This window comes from Catharus ustulatus, chromosome 3, assembly GCF_009819885.2.
Source record: "Catharus ustulatus isolate bCatUst1 chromosome 3, bCatUst1.pri.v2, whole genome shotgun sequence".
In the NCBI taxonomy this organism is placed as follows: Eukaryota; Metazoa; Chordata; class Aves; order Passeriformes; family Turdidae; genus Catharus; species Catharus ustulatus.
This window is the reverse complement of record NC_046223.1, coordinates 62,812,970-62,823,736: the sequence shown is the minus strand read 5'-3', so window position 1 is coordinate 62,823,736 and position 10,767 is coordinate 62,812,970.

The window sequence follows — 10,767 nt, the reverse complement described above, 5'->3', positions numbered from 1 at the left end:
AACCGATTTATCTGTGCAAATCTGTTACCAAATTAGACTTTTTTAAGAAGTCTTTCTTTTTTGGAAAGAGGCTCTCATGTCTTCGGTATGGCCATTTCCCACAGCTTCTGATGAAGGCAGTAAGAATAAAATACTTCTTTACAGTTTGCACTTTGATGATGAGTGTTTAACTTTCCTGAAAACTCTTGCTTTTTAAAGTTAAAATGAATACAAGCTATTATCTTCTGCTGGTTGCTGAAGACTTTAGAGGAATTAATTAAATGCTTTCTTGGTTTCTAGAATCAACATTCAAGCAAACAGAAGGCCTAACAAGAATGGAAACTTTGCTAACAGCCCCAAATACCTATGAATTGGAAATGTTGGAGTTTAATCTCACTTTTTTCTTTGGAGACAATGAACCTTTTTAAAAACCCCGTTGCGTTGACCAGTGGGCAGGGACCTATATATGCAATTGAAAATCATGAGATTTTAGGCAGAATGAATAGAATAGCTGGGCAGGAAACAAAAAGACAAGCTTTCTTTCTCCAGTCTTGGGCCAGCCTTAGGCCAGTCTCTCACTCACCTGTTCCTTTCTTTTTATTTATCTGCCAGCTTGGTATTTACGCCAACAGATGTATTTTACTGGCAATGTAATTCCTTCTCTCCACTTTGAAATTTCCTGGTAACTATCAAAATGCAGTGGCTCTAAATTAATATAATAATCAATATCAATTGGCTGGATCTCCCTGATTCAGAAACATTTTGCCTAACTGTGAGACACTAGCCAGTTCTATGACTTTGTTAGCCATTGTAACATCAAAATTGGAAAGTTTAGAATCTTTCATTGTAGTTTAGGCATAACTGGTGGCAGTAAACATCAGTGTGACAATGGGGAGAAAATTTTCCTTTTCATTTTTTGGATTTTCAAGTTACTTATAAAGACGAAGAATTCTATGGAATGTTATTAGCCCTGGCAACAAGATAATAGAGAACATCCTACTACTGACCAAAATGTATGAGCCCTCACTTGCCAATCTAACATTCGTTCTCTGTTGGTATGATTGGATTATTTCATTGGATTATTTCCCAGATGGGCGTTAATGTGTTTGTAGGGTGCATTCAGTTAAAGGATCAATGGTTATTAAAGCTGCAGATATTGCATTTGCTTCGAGCATGTAAACTAAAGGAGCAGATAGCTCTCTGTTTTGCCTTTCATATAGCAGACTGCATCATAAGACAGCCCTGGATAATTTTGTCAACTGTTTTTGTCAAGAGCTTTAAAGGAGAATATATTATAGGTTTCTTGTATGAAATGAAATGCAATAGTATTTTTCCATAAAGCTAAGGTTTTCAAAGATTATGATTTATTCTGTAGTCAGGGAAACTCCATATTTTATCAAAGACCTCTGTCTCAGTTTATGGATTTGTTGCACCTATTTCCCTGCTGAGCTCTCTGCTTCTGCTGTTTAATTTGGGGGAGAAAGTTTCAGTGAAATAAATATAACTTAGATCTATTATTTTTAAATAGATGATGCTGCATATCCATTCTTGCATAAAAGTAAGATCCTGACCATATTGTGATTGAATCACACCTTTAAATATGATCAATATTAGTAATTCTCATTTGCAACTGCCTCTCCCTGCAATATCAATGGTATCTGTCTTCAGGAACACACAAAATTATTTTTTCTTAACCTATTTTTTCTTATCAAATTTTTTTCTGTGTTTTATCTTATATATTCTAGGATTATTTCAGTTCAATGGTAAATGAAATTGTGGTTCTTATATATAGTATATTATGTATTAGAAATCAATGACTGATACAAACAAATATTTTATTAGTAGTTTTAATAAAATTAAGCAGTAAAATACAGTGGGCCCAGGCACTAAAATCCTATTTTCAGTGCTCCAATACACCATTCTATCACATAAAATAAGTATTCAAGTTTTGCTTCCTTTATTCTTCTTTTAGAAGAAAGTCTCAGAACCACATTCCCAGGTTGAGTCCAGAAGAAATCGGAGACCTGAAAAATGAAGACAGAAAGACCTCTTGTTTTCAAAGTAACCTTTTGACCATATGTCATTAAGAAGCTGGATCTCTTCTAAGACCTCTTCCAATTATACTGGCTTAGTGCTATTCCAGGAGCTTACCACGTCCAATCACCCTAAAAGAATCCTAATCAGGCTTTAGACTAAAACGCTGCATTGAAGGAAAAGCTGAAGAGCAAGTAATGTGTTGCATTTGCTTCAGCTGCTAGTCTTGTAAAATTAAAATATTTCCAACTTCTGGACTTAAAATAGAAGTACCATTTAAAATCAAAGCCATCTTTGTGTTGCCAGGGACGTAAACAGGTTAGGCCTGCAAGTAAGTCTTAGGTTGTAGCCTTGAGGCACAACTGAGGTGCTGGATCTCTAAGTTAAGCCTGGATGGAAACAAGTAGGGATAATGCTTTGCATTAGACATTTATTTAAGAAGTATCCTTCAGAGCTGCTCATATTGTCCATCTTAGGAGTGTAAGTCTTCTTTAGGACTTCTGATCCAGCCCTTCACACATTGAGATCTGTGGGCTTAACGACTCTCAAATTTGTATCCTCACAATCGTATCTCCCACAATTTGTATCCTCTTGTCCTGTTTGGTGCTGCTCCAAGGATCTGAAAACAGCTGGGCTATACTCCAGACCCAATTGATACAATTCACTTTGGCCTGGAGCAGTTGTATGGCTGCATTATGGCAAGATTATTAATAATACTTCCATGATGTTGACTTTTAACATTTTTATTTGGTTGGGTAACAAATTTTCAGAGCACAATGCTTAACTGATTTGAATTGGTATTTTATGGCCTGATGGTCCCACATGTTTTATGCAGGGTCACTGTGACATGCAAACTATCAAGCTCAGTTTGGGTTTACCCACAGTAAATAAAGCAAATATTTTATTTGGTAGTACCTTGTTTTGTATGACTTCAATTTCTAGAGTATTGTGGTGGGGCCCACAACAGCAAGCTGTGCTGCTGATACAATTAGAAAGTCTATGGGAGGATTTTCTTTTTCTTTTAAAATTCAAATGACCATTCATGTTAGCCAGCCCATAAGTTCAGATACCTGTTTGTAGATTGTCATGTAAAAACAGCACATTGAACCAGCAGCACTGATTTAGAAGAGAAGGCTGCCTGCTTATGTTTCCCTTGCCCTGGCTGCTATACCTGGCCAAGAGCAGTCTGTGGAAGTTTAGGGAAGGGATTTGTTTCCTAAAAGGTGTTGAAAACGCACAGAAGTGAGTTATTTTTGATGTGCAAGTTAGAGAGGCAGGGACAAAGAGCACAAATGGAGAATGAAGATATATTCAAGAAGAACAGGGAGCAGTAGCAAGGGGAAACAGTGGCACAGTAAGTCTCTGTGAGTCCTAAGGGACTGAGAGTGAGACTGAAGAAAGGGGAATTGTGTTTATAAATCATCTGTTTCTGATCTGTTCCACTATGTTCATTTGAAAGTAATTTGGAAGTCAGTTGATCCACTTTGATTTGGGTTGTTTTCATTGGCCTACACTTAAAATGTGACTCATTTCAGACTCCTCTCAGACCATTGGTAATAAAACTTTCTCCTGAAGTGTGATTAGCAAGTCTGTACCAATGAGATTAGTGTTGTCTAATAAAACTGATAACTGGTAACTTAATGCCTACCCTATGCTCCCATCTGACGTCTCAGCTGGCAAGGCATTCCCCTCTCTAGCCATTACTCCTAGGATTAACTAACAGCTGAGTAAATCTCAGGAAAGCCCTTGTATCCTATGGATCAGGTGGTAGCCATGCTCCCTGCAAGAAGGTGTGGGAGCAGATATTTTCTCCTGATGGAGGGTTAGGTCTTTGCAACTGTGCAAGTTGTCGGCAAAAGCACCAGAGATGCAAGCCACAGATGGCAACAGGGGGATGCAGCTGTCTGCAGGAGGCTTAATATCCCTGAAGCAGCTGCACTGGGAATTTGCTAGATGTAGCATGGCTTATGGATGCTGAGTGCTGTCCTTTAATCCTTCTGCCTTCACCCCATCTTTGTTTATTACATTATTCATGCAAATTATTATCATTGCTGAAGTGCTAACAATATGGTCACCTGTTGACTTAACTCTGCATCCCTTGTTCTCTGGGCTCCTGGCCTAAGGTAGGCTATACTCAGCATTCATTGCTAATTAGTACTTTTCTCACCCTTTTTGTTTTGTTTTTGCTTTGTTTTCCAGCCTGAGTAGGAGTATTTTTATGGTTGTCAAGAGCCTTGTGTAGGAAGAGTAAATAGCACTGTAGATGGTAGCCCATGACACAAGGACATTAATTATTGAACACAGTTCCTTTTGTATCTATGACTGAAGCCAGAACATCAGGGTAAAAGATAACCTTAACTATGATTTAAATTATGTTCAATTTTGCTTACAGTGAAATAAAGATTAACCTTATACTTTTTGGTTTGTTACTTTAATTCTATAAATCCTTGGTTTCTTCCAATTCTTTGGGCCATCATTAGCACTTTGTCTTAGCACAGAAAGCATATATTAAACTCCTCTTAATGTAGAGCAAAAACTTTGCTTTGAAGCATCCTGCAGAGTTTGGATCAGTAGTCATGTTGCACCCAAAGGCAACCTGATCTCCTGCTGACCTATTGCACCCTCTCTGGAGGGAACTGCATCTTGCTCCCACACATTGCTGATTTTGGGGGAGCTGTCTAAATAGGTCCCATTGTGAGCATGAAGGAGCTCACAAGGATACTTTATTTTATATGCTGATACAATTTGCCATTTTACGTGTTGAGTCACTTGAAGAGCAACAGGGGTACAGTACAATGACATCTCAGTGTTAGCTTTCCCAACTCCCACCTTGCTGGAGTTTACTACCAGACTTGTAAATCAATCTAAGCCATTTCCAGACAGGGATTTCTGTGGGGATAGTAATTTTGTTTCTGGCCCAAAGTGCAAAAGAACCCCAGTGGTGGTCATCGTGAAACATTTTTTACCCATTTTAAGACCTTTATTTGCACTGGTTTTGAGGTTGCAAGGCCATAACTGCCTAGAAGCAGTGCATGCCTCTGAATGAATCACTGCTGTAGAAGAGGTCAAGAAGAGGAATAGGTAAAGACACACAGAGAAAAAGAATTTGTTTGTAATAACATTTATTTAACATGTTTTCAAATTCCTTTGGGTAACAGAAAATATTAAACATAGAGGTAATTCCACACAAATGAGAAAATTATTTTATTTTAAATATTTTGAATTCATAAGAGGTTTGGGGAAATAAAAGAAAGGAAAACTCTTCACACATAGAATATATTGATTTATATTAATTGGAATAGTTTGAATTACTGCTTGTGCAAAACTGTAGAAAATGTTTATAGATGATATTAAATCATTCATTAAATGAATTCTCCCACTTTGCCTTCCCTTTCTCTCCTACAGAGTTTTTAAATTTCTGTGATGTTTCTTTTCCTTTTTACTTCTTCTCTTACTTTTGCCAGTTTTCAATTTTCCTCTTTCAGTCCCTCACCACATTTTCCTGTCATCTCCCTTTTTGCTTTTTGTGTTGCATTTACTCTGCCTTTAATTTCTCTTCCATGTGCTGCATCCCTCTATATATAATTATTTAGCTATTTAATTTTATATTTCTATCTTTAAAGAAACAAAAATAAGAAAGGCAGCTTTCAGTTAAATATTTATACTGCATAATGGGCTGCTTGCTGTGCTATATAACTTCATGTTATCATGGCATGAACCGACAAAGGAGATAAAATGAAGGATGAATAAGAGAAAAAAAAAAAAGAAATGTTGGCTGTCAGGATCACCACAAAGGCATGGTATAATAACAAGTATTAACCTAGAGATTCCTTGGGATTTAGTCTTATATTCTTCTCTGCTCTGAGAATTAATTTCAAAACTGTAAAATTAAGATCTTGGAACTTCCATTCCTATAAGAGGCAGTGTGAAGACAAATATATTAAACGTCTGAGGAGTGACCATATAAGTGTAAATCATGGTGAGGAAGAATGAAGAACAGGTAACTTCAGTAGGTCAACAGCTTGACAAATACTTAAGCTCAGAACAAAAATATTTAGGTGTATTTTAGACTGTGTATTTTTACATTCATTGTCAGCAACTAAACAGCACAATAAATTTTCCAACATTTTATATCCCATATGAATTCTTGGGACAACTAAATCTAAGAATGCTACAAAAATATTTTGGAGATATATTTCTTGTTCTACTTCATTTTAGAAGATGAATATTTTCTAAGAGCAATGTAGCATCCAGATAATTATTAATAACGCAGAAGAACTGGATTAATGATTTCTAGAAATCAGCTATCAGTTTTTAAAATGTGATAGTTCTGAAAAGAAGTACTGAAAATTTCAATGACTTAATGAAGCATTTGCAGGACATCTTATTTGTTCCATTTTTATGCAGCCACTTTTTCAGAGTAACCAATTACTGTGACATGCACTTTGTACATGTGGTTAAGAATTCACAAAAAAAAATAAAGAGAGCAATCAAGGATGAAGAGTTAATGAAATAGTGTTAGCTTCAAGAATTTTTTCAGTAGCTCTTCTGACATCTCTGTAACATTTTAGTAACATCAGCAGGAAAATATTTATCCCACTGCTGGAAAAAAAGAAGAGATAGGATGATGTGGAAAAGAAAGTACAGTAAGGAAGTGAAGTGATGACCAAACTTTGGTGTAAAAGTAAATTGAGTATTGTTAATGGACTACAACATTGTTCCACTAAGTACAGTAATTTTGCAATTACAAGCCGCACTGACTATAAGCCGCATCTCCAGGTGTTGGCAAACATTTTGTTCTTTGTCCATACACAAGCCACACCCAATTATAAGCCGCTCTGTCGTTCGCAACGAGGACTCGCGTGCAACAAAGTTGTCAAACAGTAACAGAACCGTGGGATGGCGGGGTTTACTGGCTCAGCTCGGACCGTGAGGGCTCAGGGCTGCTGACGGGTCCAGGTGGCCCAGCTCGGTGCTGCCGTTCGGCGGGGCCGCTTGAGGCCGGCCGCCGCTGCTGCTGGGCTCGCTCGCCCCGGCCCGGCGCTGCAGCGGCACGGGCCCGCTGGCACCCGTGGCGGTGGTGGGAGGGGGGGATGGAGCCCCCCCACTCCTGGGGTGGCGGCAGGAGGGGACGGGAGCCCTCCCCGCCACCCCCCGGGCTGTGGGGCCAGCAGGAGGGAGCCCCTGTCTCTCCCCCGGGCTGCACTGCCTGAAGGAGGGAGTCCCCCGCCTTCCCCACCCACCGCGCTGCCTGCACAGAGCTGGCTCCACCTGTGGCGCCACAGAGTAACCAATGTGTAACGATTGGGTTTTACTGGCAGGTTGCTCAACTTGGCACCTTGGTTTGCACTTTTGGGGTTAGAAACGTCAGAAAATTATTCACATATTAGCCGCTTTTCTGGTATGGGAGCAAAATTTTAGTCAAAACGGTGCGGCTTGTAATCGTGAAATTACTGTAAATTATTTTTCTCCCACTGAGTAGTTGAGTGAGGTTTTCAGTTTAATTTCAGATTTAAGCTTTGAAAAGCCTTCATAAATAAACACTTGAAGTTCCTAAAATAACTAAGATGAGCCCATATTTTAATTTTAGGGTAATCTGATTGGCTTAAATCTGCATTACTACTGTCAGAAGTAGGAATACATTGTTTGGTGCTCCCTATAACATGGGAGAAACATTTTGTGCATTGCCTGTGTTATTGTTGCTGAAAGGAAGCTGGTTCCTTTACTTATACTTCTACTGGAAGAAGGAATGAAGTAAGAGTGTTTGAAAATGCTTTATTTTAGCACATAATTTTTTTCCACAACATTTTCTTCATGTTCAATACTGTCAGCTTTTGCTTTCAGAATTAATTTTGATAAAGCACTATCATATTATAATGAATAATCCAGGAGTGGTCAAAATAATGCATTAATATTTAGTCAGTTTTTACTTTCCTAGCTTCAGCGATTCTAATGGTTGGTAGTATAAATTTAGTGACAAAAATTCCAAGTAGTCGTTACTTACATGAATGCAGATCCTCTGTTCACAATTTATGGTAACACCACCTTTCCAGATTCTCTAAACATATTCTATAGGTTTTATTTTAATGTCTAATATAGAAAGTTTCAAATGTTTTGCATATCCTATTTTACCATTGGGAAATGTTCAGAAATAAGTTTGTATCTAAAAATATGTAACTGTGTTTTAGGAAATGAAATCCAGTGAGTTAGCCTTACATCATGAATATTTGTCTTTATCAAGTGCTGAGCACCACATTCAGGCTTGGTCTGTAGGGTTGGGAGGTTCACTTAATCTTGAGCCCAGAAGACAGTTTCTCATCAAGGTGTCTGGGCATGGTTTTTAAAGCAAAGTTCATACATCTTCTGTGTCTCACAATACTGGCACACTTCAAAATTGCTGAGTGTTGGCCACAGAAACTGTATTGTCCCTCTTTTTACTTTTTGTAAGTGACTTCTTGAGGCCTTGCACTTGGATGACTTTCATTTTTGTGCATTTACAGTTGTATTGACTTGGTAATCATAGCCTTTGCTGTTTCCCTGATGCTAACAGAAATTACAGAAATGATTAAATAAGGACAACAATAGGGCATACTTTATAAAGCAGAAAACATTTATCCTTGTAGGAAAGGTCTTACATAAGATGGAGCATGATTAAGTGGGAAATTACTGTCTTTGGCTTGAAAGGACTGGGCATTGACTTCTTGAAAAGGCTAAAGAGAAGAAAGTACAACTGAAGACAATTTTGAATCACAGTGATGAGCTAGGAAATTCCTAAAACTGCTACGTAATAAATTGCTTATCTTGGTTTTCAAGCTTTCCCCAACAGCAAATGCACTGAGGGAATCCTAAGATTTTCCGAAGAGTTAGAGACAAAACACATTAAATAAAAGTAGGAGACAGGAAAAGAGTTGGAGGGGTTTTTTTGAGAATTTCTATGCAAAGTAACTGAAAGAATTTTTACAAAACTCTTTGGACAACCTCCCTCTGTCCTTAGAGATTTATACAGGATGAACAGAACAAATACTCTTCCTACATTTTTGTTTATCTTTGAAACTTCTCCACACAAAAAGTAATGAAATCCTTTGATTAATATCATCCAAGTAGTAATATCTTCCTGGCTTTGTCATAGCAGTAATAATAAACTTTCAACTCTTTCAATGAGCAACGTATTTTTGGCATTTTATATAAGATAAAAAGTCTTCTATTTGTTCCAGCACAAATTTCAATATAATTTAAATTGTTGTGGATTTGAGTGCAGAATTTGACCCATTGCAGGAAGAAGTAATAAAATCCTGAGATACTAGTTATTCTCAGTTTTCTCAATAATCCTGTAGGTAATACAATTAATCTGCTTTAATAAACTTTTCATCACTGTTACACATGACAGGTGTACACTAGCAGACAAGGAAGAAACAGGGTGGCATACAAGGCTTTCCAGAACTCCCCTCTTTAGTTTATTTGCATGGTTTTTATCATTCAGCAAATCAGCTTTGAGAGGCAACTGTTGCTCATGCAGGATAGAAGCATTAATGTTGAGAAACTACATAGCAAAAATAACTCAGTTAAGCAGATACTGCTGGGCTCTTTGTCACCCAGTCTTAGGCTGACATTCAAAGACTTTTCCATATGACGCAGTACAAGGTTGTGTGAAATTGTTCATAACAAAAGTGCACACTTCTTTCTTTGAAATAATTACTTTAATTATGCATTATAACAGAGATTTAGTGCGATAAGATAATATGTATTCATTATAGCACTCTGATTAGACTGCTTCTTGTCATAATGTTTTATCACTAATGTGAAATACATTGCAATGCTGATCTTTTTATTAAGCCAATATCTTTTAAAGCTAAAGATCTACCAAATTGTACAGGAAGTGTTTCTGTTTATTGAACTTGATTTACTCCACTGAGCTTTTAATAGAATCTGATAAAATACACAGATCAAAGAAATTTCCTGCCTAAGAGGGAAAGTGAACTGCATGTTAACATTTTCATGCTACCAGTGAGACTTCTAGTAACCCAACCAATAGAGTAGCTGCATCGCAGAGACATGAATCTTAGGAGTTAGACTTTCAGAAAAGCTGCAGTCACTGACTATAGCTTATTTCAGAAAAAATATCTTTTTCATGACTTTGAACTGTTAGAATGCCCCTTTTACTCTGACTGTATTCCCATTTGAAGTCATGATAAAAGCAGGCTTTCAAAGCTGTTCTAAACTGAGCTCTCTTTTTGCCTATTCATTTAAAAAACAAGTAGTAGAATTTGTCTTACATAAAGGCCAAAATTCACTGATCTTTTCTGTTCACATGTTGAATTGCAGTCTGCCAATGAGGTGTAATAATATTTCATCCATTTTCAATAATAGATTTAATAATAGAATTCTGTGATCTCACTCACTGTAAGCTAGTTTTGATAGCTTTGAGACAGTATCTAACCCTATGAAGAATTCTGGTTAAAATGGTGAAATCACTTGCAGTAGTAATTTCAGGATGTGCATGCTAAAACCATGTAGGATTGCTTGCAATTATTTTCATGTTAAACCATCTCCAACACCTTTCTTTTCAATGTTTTAAAGAGGTCTAATTTTGTACTTTTTTTGCTATGAATGTTATTTTCCAGTTTACTTAGAGATACATAATTTTCCAGTTAAAGGCTTGAATCTGCACATTTAAGCATATGCTTAACCTAGTGACAAAAATCTCATATATACTGACTAAAAAGTTAAAAGGAATTATAAGATTTGCTCCTTATT